Below are 15,926 nucleotides of genomic sequence, written 5' to 3'. Positions count from 1 at the left end.
GGGGCATTTATGGACTGCACAGCCAGCATGGGGGCAGGGGAGCATCTCCACCAAAACTCAGCACACACAGCTGGGGATGCTGCCAAAGGCAGCAGTCCTGGAACCTCACCTGACCATCAAGGTTGTGGATGTGAGGCAACACAGCAAGTGCAGGGAATCCCTGTGTCAGAGCAGTGCCAACAGCCAGGGGAAACTGCTTAAGGCTGCTGTGGTGGGTAAGTAGGTTAGTTTAAGCTGTATCACTGTGTCTTGCTAGAGGGTTCACCACTTGACTGCTTGCTTTGGAGGGGAAGCATGTGATGGAGCACCTCCTAAGGGGTTCCTGTACAAAGCCCCTGCTCAGGACTCAGATAAGCAGCTTGTATCTGAAGGCAGTGTTTACTTCTGAATTAATTCCTCTCCCTCAGAGGTTAGGGAGGGGGTCAAGCAGTTCATTCTCAGAAGCAAGCAAGGATGATTCTCTCCCCATGGCAATATATGTGGGAACCCTGAAGGAGGTTGGGTGCTTCCTATCATGTACCTGTCTGATCTTTTTAAGTCAGCAAGAGCTACACAGCTACAGCTAAGGGAAAATGCATCCTCCAGCTTTGGAAGGGAGGGTGGAGCTCACTGTGAATTAAAGCAGAAAGTGTAATTGTTTCTGTTAAGATAGTGTAGATAGGAGCCCACATGAGATCATGACCTCACTGCAAGGTGGATTAGGAAGAAAACAAAGAAGCATGTTGGAAAAAATGCTTGGGAAAAGCAAAGACTGCTCACTATCAGCTTTTCCTAGCAGACTGTCTACAGAGTAGCTCAAGAGACCCACAGGCACGTCAGAAGAAATCAGATGCATCAATATTATTATAAGCCATCTCCTTAGTTGGTGGGAAACTCATTGCATCTGCACGTGTTACCTTGCTTTCCCATGGAAACAAGGTTAACAAAAAAGGCTAGTAAAGCCATCAAGTTCCATTTCCTCTGCCTTCACATGAGTGGCTTCTGAACAGGCTGATCATGATACCAGACAGGCTGGACAAAGAGGGTCAGAGGCTATTTTGTCCCAAGAAGTCAGTGAACAAAAGCTGTCTGAGTAGTGGAGAGAGACTCTTGAATAGCACAGCCGAAAAACAGCTTTCAAGAGTGAGGTCAGCTCCCACAGAGATGACAGGATTCATAAGGAAGAGACATCTGAGGACACCCCAACCATAAGACCTTCAGGTGGAGCTTACCACCCCCACAAAGCACAAACCCCAAGGACACCGTGCTGTGCTGGTGCTCACACCTCCTCATGCCTTTCCTCCTGCCCAGCCCTTTCTGACCCCTGCCTCCTGGAGACCCTCTTTTGAGCACAGGGCCAAACTCTCAGCGTATGTCCATCCATGCCACACTGCTGAACCAAGAGGAAAAACTGCATAAAAGAAGGAGAAAGAAAGGAGGAGAGAAAGGGTAGGAGGCAGCTACTCAGGAGAACTAGATGAGACCCAGAAGGCCCAGTCGGCAGCTACTGAAAAGGAATGAGCACTGCATCACACCACAGTGAAACTGTACTCAGCTTTTCTCACAGACTTCTCTGACAGATGTGTTCAGTGCCCCATGTCTCACTTCATTTGGCTCCTCTCTCATCTGTTAGCATGGGATTTTGATTCATGCAAGCACAAGCAAATGCATACCCTTTTGTGTCTGATGGTGTTCTTTACCTAGCCCTGGGAGTCTAAGGCTGGGCAGACCTTTGAGAACAGGCATCAAAAGAAGGAGGCCATACTACAGCTTCTTAGCTGACCAACTGATCTGCGAGCTGACTTACCTTGAAACACAGCTTACAGCACTGCAGCCACTTCATGACTAACTGTCTTAACCTAAATGACACCAGGCAGGGAAGGTAAAGACGGCTTCTATAAAAAGCAAATACTGTGCTCCAGCAGCAGTTACTGGGTGAGACAACAAGGGCTGCCCAAGTAGTGCAAAACATAAAGGGATGAAATCATTCATGTGTCACTTACACTCTTTGAGTTGACATGGAAGAACAAGCCACCTTTCTTCTCTGATCCCACTCTGAGCTGGCAACTAGAAAGAAGAAAGCATCTTCTTCTAAGCAGTGTGATCTGACAAGGACTAGAGCAATGCAATAAACATGGAGCCACACAGTGAGCTTTTTAAAGCCTGCTTTTCAGAGCAGAACAGCACTTGAAGGCAAACTTCATGATGTTCCACAGACCTGACAATCCAGCTATTTGAATGCAATGTGTGATGTTGTCTATAACCTGCAGTGTGGCTGACTAGTGCAGTATGTGTCACGTTTCAATGCATTACATTGCACTGCTAACTGACTCTTAATTTCTCACTGATGGGTGGTCAAATAAAGTAAAATCCAGCTTTATACCTGACTACTATCAAAAATGCTGTCATGAGCTATTCTATATATTAAGTAAGTTAGGTTGAAGTGGACACAAAATCAGCCCCATGATCAAAGCTTTTAGAGTTCAAAATTTTATTTAACCATGTTTCCTAGCAAGCCCTTCCTTTCACATCAATAATAATCTGTTATACTGAGGCCCTCAAGGAACAGCAATTAGGCTTGAAATCATAGACAATGATTTTTTTCGTTTTGGTATATACCGTACACTGAAATGTCTTCAACTTGCCATGCGTGTTGCTCCTTTGCATTTCCACACTCACTACTCCCATCTAGTTCCCTGTTCCCACAGACAACCTGGTGTCCTCTTTCATAAGGCACAGTGGCTTAAACCTGTCATCTCTTACCACGCACAATGAGATTTCCCTTCCTTCCTGTTGCACATGCCAGTGTTCTCTGCTTGACTGTATGAATTTGGAAAGACTGTCACAGGTGCCGAGGTACGCAGAACCTCAGCAAATCTGTCTGTGCTCCCTTACCCCATTAGGGCCTTTTAAATGATGTGCAAGATGGCAGATCCTCAAAGTTATTAATCCTCTGACACCTACTGAAATAGATGGTCTTTAAGCAGCTAAAAAACAATAAAGACCAGAAACACTATCCTTTTGCATGCTTATATAGCCTTTTGTGGGCTTACTTATGTTGTGGGCTACCAGACTGCCCTAGACTCTCACCCATTATAAATCAATGCCCTGCTGGTTTGCACAGCTGAAGACCCGAGGCAATGAATCAACGGCTTGTTTTCCTTAATCTAAACTCTCAGTTAGAATGAGGAGCCTACACCGACCCCTACCAGAGTCCTTTGTAAAGCTTTGAAATATTACATCAAAAATCCTTCTAAATCCCATGTTTCCCTTGTCTCTTCCCTTACAGTAGAGCAGGAGCATAACACAGCATAGTGCTGCAGCAGGAAGAGTTTGTAGCTAGCAGCTGGATAAGCCTCCAATAGCAGCAAATTAAAGGGTTCAAGGCCTGAAGCAAAGAGAATTAGTTTGGCTTTTGAACATGGTCCAGATCTGGTTTCTCAACAACAATTTTTACTAAGCTCACATCTGAAGCAGCACAGGCATGGACAAAGTACTTCAACCACTGGTTTGACCCCGAGACACTGACACAGGTAAAGCTGGGGATGCATGTCAGAGACACCAGCCTTCGAGCTTACCCTCAGGACTGGCTTGTCCCACCATCCACATTGTAAGCCTTCAGATGGGACTCACATGGGTGCTCTGTGTATGCCAGCTGAGTTACCATGCCATAGGGGAAACATGCAGAGGCTGTTTGTGGGGCCAAGGGTGCTGCCAGTCCTCCCCCAAGCTGCTCCTGCACAGCATCATAGACCTCAGCAGTTTCCACTGCCATGAGAGGTGTGAGGACGTGGTGCCAGCCTGTAGCTGCTCAGGGGAAAGAGCATTGGAGGCCTTCAAGTGATGGGAGGCATGGGCAAAGCTGGCTGAGAAACATGTGCTGTTTCTGAAGCAATGATCTGCATGAGGGCAACCTCACCTGTTAGCCCTGGAAACACTGGGGATGCCACTGAGCCAGGGGGATCAGTGTGGTGCAAAATGCAATAGAGGCTTCATTCTGCTCATGGCATTGTTATGAGATGTGAGATTCTTATGGATCAGCAATCTCTGGAGCTAGACAGCTGGCAGACAAGTATCGTGCAAACTTCTCATGCCTCTCTCCGCCCAGAGTCACTATCAAATATGCCAGACCTTGATGTTTCTGCATTACACTTCTCTCCTTCTGTGGCTTAGTCCATGCAGCTCAGTTCTCAGCTACCTTATCCTCTGTTTTATGCAAACCTGGTGGTATATGCACAGCAGCGACAGTACTCATCATTTTGCTCTGCTCCCAGCTATTTTAATCCTGAGCAGAGGCTGACACAAACTATTGCCAGTCCTTTCCTCCCTTTCCTTTCCTCTGCAGAAACAGCTTATGTTGCTACAGGAAAACATTCTACCTCAGTCTGAAGATCAACTCCTTGTCATAAAGGGAATAACTGTGGTCACAAGGCAGCTCCCAAGGCCCTGGTTCAGCAGTCCATCTCTGATTAGCAAAACTTTTAAGCACATGTTTACCTGTAGCTAATGATTATATCCCTTAGACTTTCCAGAATCGTGCTTTTCTGCCTCTGGCTTTATGGAACCCGAGAGGCTCATGAACTGCTTCTTAGGGGCCTTGAAAAGTACTTAAGAAGAGCAAGCTTCTCACCAAGAGGCTTGTTTGCTATGGAGAAAGTCCAGATTCCTGTTCAGGGAACAAAGAGAGTGAGGACCACTGCCTGAGAGCAGAACACCTCTGACTGCACCAGGCCATGGGCTTTAACAAGCTGGTATGTAATCTCACCCAAAGGGCTGAGATCCCAACATCTCTAGGTATGTTTTCATGGTATCTTGCAAACTGCTGCTAGTTTGTTCTGGAGTCAGTCTAACAGGATGCAATCCGCTCCAGACCCAACACGGAGCAGTAGTGGTGAGCACAGAGCTGAGTCCAAGCTGAGACACCATGCTGAGACACCATGCTGAGGGACCAGGCTGAGGGACCGGGCTGAGGAGACACCAGGCTGAGTCTCCAGTTTGAGGCTTGTGTCAGCTGGTCTGGAGCAAAAGCAGAACATACCAATGCCTGCCTGCCAAATATCTTACAGACACCTCCATAGACTGAAAGCTGTGGAAAGCTTGGTGTTTCTTATCTTCTCTGCCATCTGGACAGAAATTACATGAGCTGCACATTTTTGCTGGGACAAAGCTGTATCAGATCCTTTTTTTACAATGCTGATCATGAAAAGGCACCTGATTTCAGCCCTGAGGGCACTGTGGCCACTTCTGCTCTCGTTTCCCCCCTCCCATGCAATCACAGCAAAATAAAGAAGCCTGCAAGAGGTGAGCTAGCCTGGGCCCCTCCAATCTTACTACATAAATGTGCCATGTCTGCCCTTTATCGATGCATCTACAAACATGCATATGAAAGTAAGTAATTCATGCTGAGATTTACTAAAAATATGTCTAACTCACCTTGTGTCTTAACTGGCCATTCAAATTACTTTCAGGAATCTATTATGTGCATTATCATTTTTATTTTCAGCACAAACGGGATTTTTTTTCCCCAGCCAGTCAAGTTGCTGTCTACTTTTATAGAATAAATTGCTATAAATTAAGTTAGCAGCAGTATAAACAGAGGTAATAGATCCCTGTCTCTGTAGTGGCAGCTGACAGCATTATGGAAATGTAGACTGTCTATTTCTGAGTTTATTCTAATGCTGATGAGTTTGCACTGATGTTCATCACTCTCATTTCTCATTTTATCACCTCTAATGCAGTGATTTCCCTCCCCTCCCCCCTCCCCGCAAGATTCTCCTTCCTGAGGTTTCATTTAGTCAAGTAAATCCTAAAGGCTATTTTAAAAATCAGCTATAGGAAAATGCTTAGAATTGGCATAGTGGGTAACACTTAGCCTTTTGTTTGAGTCACAAAACTTTGTTTCAAAATAATAAAAGTTTCTGCAATTGAATGCATTCAGTCCAATAAAAGTATAATCCATTTTCCCCTTGAAATATGGTCATGATAACAGACAGCATGTATTTTTGCTTTACGTCCATTTCAAACTTCCAACCCCTGCTGGAGGGTTGCATGGAGAAAATTAAGTAGGAGGGAGGATGAGGAAGCGAGTTTGCAGCCCTAAATTGTGAGGTTTTGGGTGTGCAAATACGTAAAATTATCTCCTTTTCTTTTCTACTAATACCTTTCCACAACTCTGGAAAGAAGGCTTTAACAATGGGTGGAACAGCACTAATTTGGGGAATTTCTTCCACCACCAAATTGTAACAGGGGCACTTCTGGGAGTAAGAAGGAAGCCCTTAATCTTGTGAAAATATCCAGAAGCACCAACCCCCAGTATCAATAAACACCCACACACACATTCAGTGATTTCACAGGTTACATAGGAGGTGACCTTGGAAGAGTGTCTATCCAGGAATGCATTTGATGAACCTGAGTTTAGAAGCCTCCATCTGTCTTTTGCTGAGCACAGCAGTATTTTTTTGATTTTGTGAGAGTATGGTAAAGGTCATTTTGAAACCTATGATAAGAGCCATTTCCTTTCCAGTAGGTTTGAACACAGTTGCTTTGATCCATCTCCAGACCCAAAACTTCATTGAAAGGAGCTCTTCCAGGAGGAATTAAAGTGTGCGTTGATTCAGTTTTTTGTTGGGGTTTGTTTTGTGTTTTTTTTTTTCTAAAAGAAACAAGCCAGAAGAATCACAATAACCTCTCCCTTTTTCCCTTGCCCTAGAGATCGGCCTGTCATTGAAGCAGGCAGGAAAGGAGCTACTGGACCTACAGAGACCAGATCATGACCACCAGAGGAAACTTCCTCCTCGTTTTAGCACTGACATCTGAATGATTCCTGCAGACTGCTCAAGTTCAGTGAGGTTTCTTGGGAAAGCAGGCAAAAAAACACTGATACCACCAGCCAGGCTGCTTTCCTGTCTGTTCACCCATCCGTCAGGCTGCTACGGAGCCTCCATGTCTAACAGTTGTAGCTGGGAAACTGCCTGGGAATTATTCCTTTTTATGGGAAATTGCAGAATTGGGAAACTTGAGGATTGTTCCAGACCAAAATTATTCTGAATTTTGTAACCCTTCAGGGTATTTCTCTCCTCTTAGCATTTTACTTCTAGCATTTTATTGAAAAAACCCAACCACAAGGGTGGAACAACAGCAAGTAATGTCGTTAACATGATTCTTATTAAGCCAGTTTCATCCCTGAGCCATGGAGTCAACCTCTGCTGGTTCCAGAGACAATCTCTGCTTTTAGCCAAAGCTGTTGATGATCCTGCATAAACTTGGCAGTATATAACATACAGTAAGAACACAGCCATTAGCATGTATATATATTGGTGTCTGTAAGCTACAGATTGGGGCAACTCTTGAGAAAAACAAGGAGTATGGAGAAAAAAATAGAGATTCATCCCTTAAAACCCAGCCTTCATGGAGTCACCGAATGGAGAACATAAATCTCTTGATGAGGAAGAGGCAAGTACTTTCTTAGTAGGTATAGCTGCCTTTGCATACCCTGCAAAGCTGGGAACTGTGGCTACAAGGAGCACCCCAGAGCATGCAGCTGTGATGAGTTCAGGGCAAGAGGAGACCAGAAATGACTCTGCTGCCATCTGGTGATTTTTGTAGACATTTGAGTTTAAGGAAAGATGCTGTAAATCTTGGCAAGTAGCAGTAGCTTAGAAGCACAGGATAATGCGTACATAAACTGTGAATTTAGCTGTGGTAAAGAGAGGAGTATGGTGAAAAATTTAGTGCTATGGATGCCTTCAGAACATAATGTTGTGCAGATCCACGTTCAGCCCAAAAGATATTGCTGTGACATTATTGCTGGCAACGACTGGAGCAGGAACATTTAAGAAATGCTGCAGTTGACATTTATGTGATCATTTGTCTCCCAGAAGCATTTCTTGACAAGTTCTCAGAATCCAAATTTGACTTCTGTTCCAGAACATGGCAGGTCTCTGCTTTCCAGAACGGCAGTGTTTAAATAAAAATATATTTGCAAATACAGTAATTACACTAGAGTTAACACAGAAATTTCCACCCTTGTTTAGAGCTGTGCTCCTGGACTCCAAGAAACATGAAAGCAGGGGTTTCCACTGCCTCCTTTTGTCATATGGAAGAAAGCTCCCTTTTACCAGTCTTCTTCCTCTCAATTAAATTGTCCTTTCTTCTTGTTTTGTAAAAAACAGTGGTTAGTCGTCATGTCTTCTCCAGCATTGTACCTTATATGGTGTACATTTCCCATCCCTTCTTCATCTCTTCACTAATGTTTCAATCTTTATATGGGAGTATTTCCATGCATAGACTCGTCCTGGCAGGGTGACTCAACTGCCCTCTCCTCCTTTGAAGGTGACATAAATTGAATGGAAAACTCCTGCTGAAGGCATAGCATCAATTTGTATAATAGCCCTGCAATATCCCACATCCCATACTTGGTGCATTTTGCTTCTCTTTAACCACTAATTTTGACCATCCACAGACCTATTCATTTGCTGAATGTGCTGAAAATATGCAAACACACTTAACAGAAAAGGAAGAATGTTGCTTTTCTCCTTGTTTGATCTTAGGCACTGTCCTCATCCTCCCACCTATGAGAACTTATAATTTACTAGTCCTATTTCCACGACAAATGTATCTAAAGAGTCCTAAATTTCAGCTCAGTAAATAGGATTGCTAAATCCAAATATAGAATGATCCAAATAAATATATAGATGTTTTAGCCCAGCCTCACTCATTTTACTAGAACACTGCTGTGGGGGTGTTTTGAGCCATGCTAATTTGCAAATTTCTTGGTAATAATCATCTTTTCTTCAGGTTCCTTCAACTGGAAACTAATGCAGTTCATGGAGGAAAATGTGAAGAAAACAGCAACAACTGAAATAGACTCAGTGGGGGAGGCTCTCAGATTTGCTTTTTATTTGGTCATTTATTTTTTCAGGAAAAGCGAGCAGCTCAACTAAATAAAGAAGAAAACGCCTTGCTTATGAAATCTAGCAGACAATACAACGGTCTCTCAAGTGATGTGGTAAAAGCTTCCATTACCTGAGACATTTAACCGTGAATTGAATTTAGGACCATAAAACATCCTATTCTTTCTGTGCTCCAAGTGCAGCACCAATACTTAATAGCCTTACCAGGCTAGTACTATTAAAAAGAGAAATGAGTTATGACTGGCATGTACACTGATACAATCTCTCTACTTCTCTCTATGTAAGTACACTAAGTGTTGTATCCTTCATAGAAATGAACAACAGATTTTTTTTCTTGTTTGGGACTCCCCCAGTCTGAGACCTTAACTACAAAATATCAAATTATCCCCTGGGTTTCTCACCAAAACAAATGTGGGGTGCACAGCCCTGTGTGCCCTATTTGGGACCAGCACTTCTGGGAGAACAATGTGTCCTCTCTTACATAGTGTACCACTGACCAGTACACAGCCCAGGCACATGGAGAGGATCTGAGGATCACTGGGAGGCTTGTCAAAACTGCTCTTCAGACTGCCACAGCTTCAGCATCCCTAGACAATGCTGAAAACCCTCAGCTTCCACCTGGACAGCAATTAAAGGAAGAAAGGAAGAAATTTCAAAATATTGTTGCATGGCTGCAGTGAGCTATGAGCTGAAGGAGCTTCCACTCTGATTCACCTTGGAGCACCCTGACTTCTTCTGTAGGTTTCTAATGCAGTTTGCACAGAAAATATTCTCATTGCAATTTTACTCTATGTTTTTACTTATGCTTTGGACAAATACTGTCAAAAAAACCCCCACAACATTAAGCTCAGCTTTATGACTCTTTTGTCTGCTTCGTGCAAAGTACAGTTAAAATTCATTTTACAGAGGCCTTCCACTCCTATGCCATTCCCAGCATTATCTCAGTCGTGGCCCAGACGGCAGACTTCCCAGCTAAATAATTCTGCTGTACCATGTCACAATGCCACAGGTCCCTATTTTTATGTTCTCCTGTAACCCAGAAAAGTGAGCTTGAGTTAATATTTATCTCAGCTTGTGGCACAGTGAGAGGTGAGGCTTCTTTAAGCAAGTTCCTTAACAAACACTAGTGCAACCACACAAAAATGTCACTGTATCCCTGACCAGCTGTATTTACCCCGAGACCAGGGAACAGTTGCTTTTAAATAGCTGGGGAAAGGGGGGTTGGTGGCTCCATGCAGTACAGTTTATCTTTCCTTCAAGTGACGATTCCCAGAAAGTCTCAGCACTCCAAGGTCTTTTCACCACGATGTGTGCCCCTGCACACATAAGCAAAATGACCAGGATAAACATCCTCTCTTTAATAAATGTTATAACCGTCTCCCATGTTCCTACTTCTGTAATTTCATCCTGTACTCCATTCCCAAATGCTACAAGTTTTGTGATGTCTGGCACAATATAGCAAACAGTTAATTTTTATTTAAGGCAGTTAAAACTGGGGCCAACCTAAATATAATCCGGTATCATCTCAGACAGGTGTGAGTCAGGCAGGCAGCTGATGAGTTCATGGGCATGGTGAAAGGAGTACCTGCATTTAAGCAGCAAAAGGGTCACAGCTACATGTTCAGCATCCACTGGCACCTTGACTATCAGGAGAAAAAGTGACGTAAGGAGGAAAAGAGAGAAAGAAGGCAAGAAAGATGGTATAGCCCTGCAGTAGCTAGGGCATGTTGGAGATACAAAGCAAGACAAAGGTCAGCTCCAGGCCTCACATGATCAGCACCCCAAAGCCTCCAGCGTGATGGCGGTGGCCCACCCTGCAAAGCAATATCACAGAGTGCTACCTACCTGACACAAGAGTCCCTCCTCAACATTACATGTAGTGCAGTCACAGAGTAAACCCAGAGCTGAGCAGCCTCTGCCCTGCTCCCCAAAAAGCCAGGAACATGCTGTGTATGTTCCTTGTTTCCCATATCCCCCTGTGACTATAGGGGAAATTATAATGCAGACGGACTCTTGCTGTTTTTTTAACATCTTATCAGAAAGTTGTATTCAAAAGTTTTAAGAAAGTATTCAACTCTTCTATCTCCACAAAAAAAAAAAAAAAAAAAAAAAAGAAAAAAGGAGTATTTCCTCTAGAGAGAGGGAATTATTAGCGTCACTGTGTAAGCCCTTGGTGAGACCTCTGAGTAAACAGTGTCCATTACCAGTCACCCAGCTTCAGGGATGAATTCAATGTGAGCAAGCACAGAGTAAGGCTGTGGGCATGGGGAGAGGAAGGAGGAGGCCACCAGCTAGGAGGCAACTAGGAGAGCATGCTTTGTTTAGCCTTGCAAGATGAGAACTGAGAGGAGGTACAACAGCTCTCTATAAATACATCAGAGCAAAAACAGCAACAAGAGACAATAATTACATTAACTAAAAGAAAATTTTGGCACAGGAACAAATGGATGCAAGCTAACCATGAATACATTCAGGCTGATAATCAGAAGATGGTTCCTAACCATCGGATTAAGGTGATTCTGGAAAAGCCTTCCAGTGAATGTTGTGAGAGGATGAGACTTGATTGCTTTTAAGGTAAAGACCGATCAGTTTACAATAGGGATCAAATGACAGTGGGCCTACAACAGCAGGGAACAGACCCAGATCATCTTGTCTGAATCCTGTGACCCTGAAAGAAAGCATTGCAAATTACCTGCTGCAACATATAAAATGTCCTGCAACACCAATTTCCCCCAACACATACCACTCCACAATGCATGCAGGTGTACAAGGCACCTTTTATTATTCCTCACCTGGCCCCAACACCAGTGCATCTTCCTATTGCCTTTGCCATGCCTCCAAACTTTGGGAGTCTGGAGCCTTTTCCATATGTCACCTCTTGCCCATATTTTTGCAGCAGCTCCATTGATTGTGGCACACCATGGCTGGCACTGGTCCAGCTGGCATCCCAAGAGTTTTGCAGGTAGCACTGTCCTGTTGCCAGCCCCTGCAAACTCCACTGCCACTTTGCAACCATTCAGGGAAGTCTGCTCTTCTCAAAAGTTCTGATCTCCAGCTACGACATCTGTAGCCAGAAACAGAAGCAATATGCAGGCTTGGTCCACAAAAAGAGCCATGACCCATCTACATAATGTTAAGAGAAATTTTAGCAATAAAATAATTGCCTCTACCCAGTGCAGAACATCTGCTGAAGCTATGCTTCTGTTCTAAACAGAAAACTGCAGGAATAAAGCAGCCCAGAGTTACAGGCTTTTTTGTACAGGTGAAGGATCATGCCACTTTGACTAAAAAGGGAGAAGCAGGTCAGTCTGGACTGTACAGAAAAGAGCTATAATGGAAAGAATCAAGGTATGAGAGGAGGAAATGAAATAAATTACCAAATCCAAGGAAAAAAAAGAAAATGTAAAACAAGAATACAGATAGGGTTGAATGCTTGATGTTTTATGGGACCAGGGCTGTGAGGAATTATGGTCAGCAAAAACCAGAAAGGTCCCTAGGGAGCAGGCACGGAGGGAGAGCTGAGTGCTAAAAGCAGTGGCATAGGCCTTCTACGGCTCCATGAAACTCAGATTAAACCAATTCTACCTCCCTGGCAGGTGGTAGGGAGGAGGAGATCAAAATCCATGAAAAGAGGCAAATCCAATGATGACTGATTTGTCTGCATTTAGCCTTTCCTCTATGCATATCGCCCCAGTATCATCCCTTTTGCTTTGCCTAACCACATCCAGGAGCGCACTCTTCCTCTCCGGACCCCACTAATCCTGCTGTAACACATGGTACTGTTTCCCCACCCGACGGACGAGGACTCTGTCCTCCCACCTCACCTTACTTCTGCATGTGAATACAGAGGGTGCAGTACGAGAAGCAGGGGAGAAGGTCCGTCCCCACCATGACAGAAGTTGTGGCTCTGGGGAACATTCAGGCCTTCATATTGACATTACAAATGAATCACACACCCTTGCTGCTGCATTAACGACTGTATTCCCAGATGAAGAGGCAAGAAAATGAATGCATCCTGAAAAAAAATGAAGACAAATGAGAAGTAATTTAAGTAAATCCCCAACACTGAAACAATGCAGATAGCAAATCTTTTGAAGTTTTGCTTCTCTAAGGAAACAAGTCCTTGTATTCAAATGACTCACTAGCCTTGTTTATAAATAAGACCAAGGAAATTATACAGCTGAGGTAATTGGCAAGCAAGGTCCATTTCACCTGAAGTCCACTGTAACATTATGGCCATTTCCTCCATATTCATAGCCATAGGCCTTTTAAAATATGTTTATTTTTCACAGAACCTCTCAAATGTAACAAACCAAGCTTCCTTTATAAAGGCAGCTTGGTAGCTAGTAACATACAAGGTAGTGTAGCGTGCACAGAGAAGAGTAGCACTGTGTAAAAAGAAGCAGGCTTTTCATAGACAGGTGGGGATCGGAGGTTTTGATCTAGGTTCCATTCCAGTTAATGCCAAATCATCTTGGAATCTAGGAAAAAAATATGGTAAAATGGGGCAGGAGTGAAAAGGCATTTGTGAGTTGCAAACTATGGCAGGGAGAATTGATAATTGTTCATACAGCTCTGAGTGCTGTATTTAATTCAGTACATAACTTGGTTGTGGGCTTGTGCTCATGTTGCTACTCATTCCTCCTACACTCATTGCCCTTGAGACCCCACTGAACTAAGTACTGAAAAACAATGAAACAAAAAGAGGGCTAACTAAATCCAGAAACTTGCACCTTAGTACAGGCAGGAGAAAATAGGCAGACAAGGGTAGATAGTGGATATAACATGGGGAAAGCAAGACCATATTGAGTGGCTTCATGGGCAGTAAGCCCTTAGCACACAATTATTCTTACATTAAGCATGAGAAAGTATACACATGCCCTAAAACATTCTGCACTGGCGAAAGCATTTCATACAATCTGTATCTCACTGCCAAGAAGACACCTGAGGAAACATACCATGTACCCTTTTGCACTTTGTCTCCCTGGCATGTAGGCAAAGAATGCAAGATGGTCTGAACAAAAGGAATAAGCAATATTTTCACAATAGCCTGAGACTGACTGAAGCTGTGCTTCAGGTCTTAGAAACTGTGGGGACTGTTTGATTTTTTGATTCCCTCATATGACCTCTTATATTTAAGAGTACAAAGAAGTAATTCTGCCAGGTGTTAAGGATTTGAAGGGGTTGTGACTCTCCTAAATGTGCTATCAGCATCCTGACATTTTCCCCACCTGACCTGTATAATCTAGGTGTACACGTTAAAGGGATCCCTGGATTTTCTAGAAAAGGGAAAGGCTAAGCTGTTTGAAAGCACCCAATAAATGCCAGTGGCTTCTGCTTGTTGGTTCCCTTTATTAGCTCTAAAGAATAAGAATGACTGAAATTTTTCTGAGCATTTCTGCGCTGATGAGAAGTGCAGTAGGAGGGACTACATGTTATTGTTACTACTACAGTTACTATTATTAGTATTAGTATTGTTGCTGTTGTTGTTGTTCTGTAGGAGGAAAGGAGCATGGATAGATCTCACCAGGGGAAGTCTGAATGATTGGTGCTTCAGTGGCTTTAAATAAAAGTATCTTGCTATAGTCTCACTTTTGCAAATCCACCTGCAAATTCTTTCTCTCTCCTCCACACACAATCACTGACACACTCCAATGCCTACAAGCCACCTAGCAGTAAAAACATTAAACTGCAGGGGAACTAGAATCCTTTCTCATTCTAGGGTACAGAATATTAAACATACCATCCCTACACATTTACTAGCTATCTTTATCAAATATTTGCCATCAAATGCCAGGCTAATTTAGGCTTTCAGTTTTCAAAGTAATCTATATCCCTGTTCCTTCAGGCTGCACCTAGCCTTTCCCAACCATGCTAATGGCTTATCCTGACTTGCTCCCATTCCACCTCCACCTGACCTGTAGGCTGAGTGCTCCCAGGAGTTAACTCATGTTTCCATATATTTTGTAATATGAGCAAGAAAGATGAAGACTGTAAAATTCTGGTGACAGGAGCTGTGTTTTTGTTGTACTGTGCACTGCCAAATGGGGTAGGGATCCACTGCTGGGACCCCATGAAATATCAATAATCAGAGCTAAAGAGCAGGTCTCAGTGGGTTCAACTCTGGCAAGGTCCTCGTTGTAGGTTTGCATGGCAAAGTTTTGGTAGCAGCAGGGCTATAGGGGCGGCTTCTCCTATGTCTGACAGACCAATGCCAGCCGGCTCCAAGACAGACCTGCCACTGGCCAAGGCTGAGCCCATCAGTGATAGGCAGGGTAGCAGCACCTCTGGGGTAGCATTTTTAAGAAGGGGACAAAAACCTGTGCAACAGGAATTGTAGCCAGAGAGAGTGAGAATAAGTGAGAGCAACAACTCTGCAGACACCAGGGTCAGTGAAGAAGGTGGGGAGGACGTGCTCCAGATTCATATGCAGCCTGTGGCAAAGGCCACAGCGAAGCAGGCTGTGCCCCTGCAGCCCATGAAGTCCACGGTGGAGCAGATACCCACCTGCAGCCCATAGAGGAACCTGCACTTGAGCAGGTGGATGCCCAAAGGAGGCTGGGACCCTGTGGGAAGCCCATGCTTGATGCTGGCGCCCGGCAGGACCTGTGGACCCGTGCAGAGAGGAGTCCAGGCTGGAGCCGGTTTGCTGGCAGGGCTTGAGACCCCACGGGGACCCATGCTGCAGCAGTTTGTTCCTGAAGGACTGCACCCTGTGCGAGGGACCCACGCTGGAGCAGTTCATGAATAGCTACAGCCCATGGGAAGGACTCACATTGGAGAATTGTGAAGAACTGCCTCCTGTGGGAGGGACCACATGCTGGAGCAGGGGAAGAGTGGGAGGGGTCCTCCCTCTGAAGAGGACGAGCAGCAGGTACATGTGATGAACCGACCACAACCCCCATCCCCCATCCCCCGTGCCACTGAGGGGAGGAGGCAGAGATAATCAGGAGCCTGGGAAAAAGACAGGGGTGAGAAGAAGGTATTTTAAGATTTGTTTTTATTTTCTCATTACCCTACTCTGATTTGATTGGT

Source organism: Falco rusticolus, chromosome 5 (assembly GCF_015220075.1).
Source record: "Falco rusticolus isolate bFalRus1 chromosome 5, bFalRus1.pri, whole genome shotgun sequence".
NCBI classification, from domain to species: Eukaryota; Metazoa; Chordata; class Aves; order Falconiformes; family Falconidae; genus Falco; species Falco rusticolus.
Note: the sequence above shows the minus strand (reverse complement) of the source record.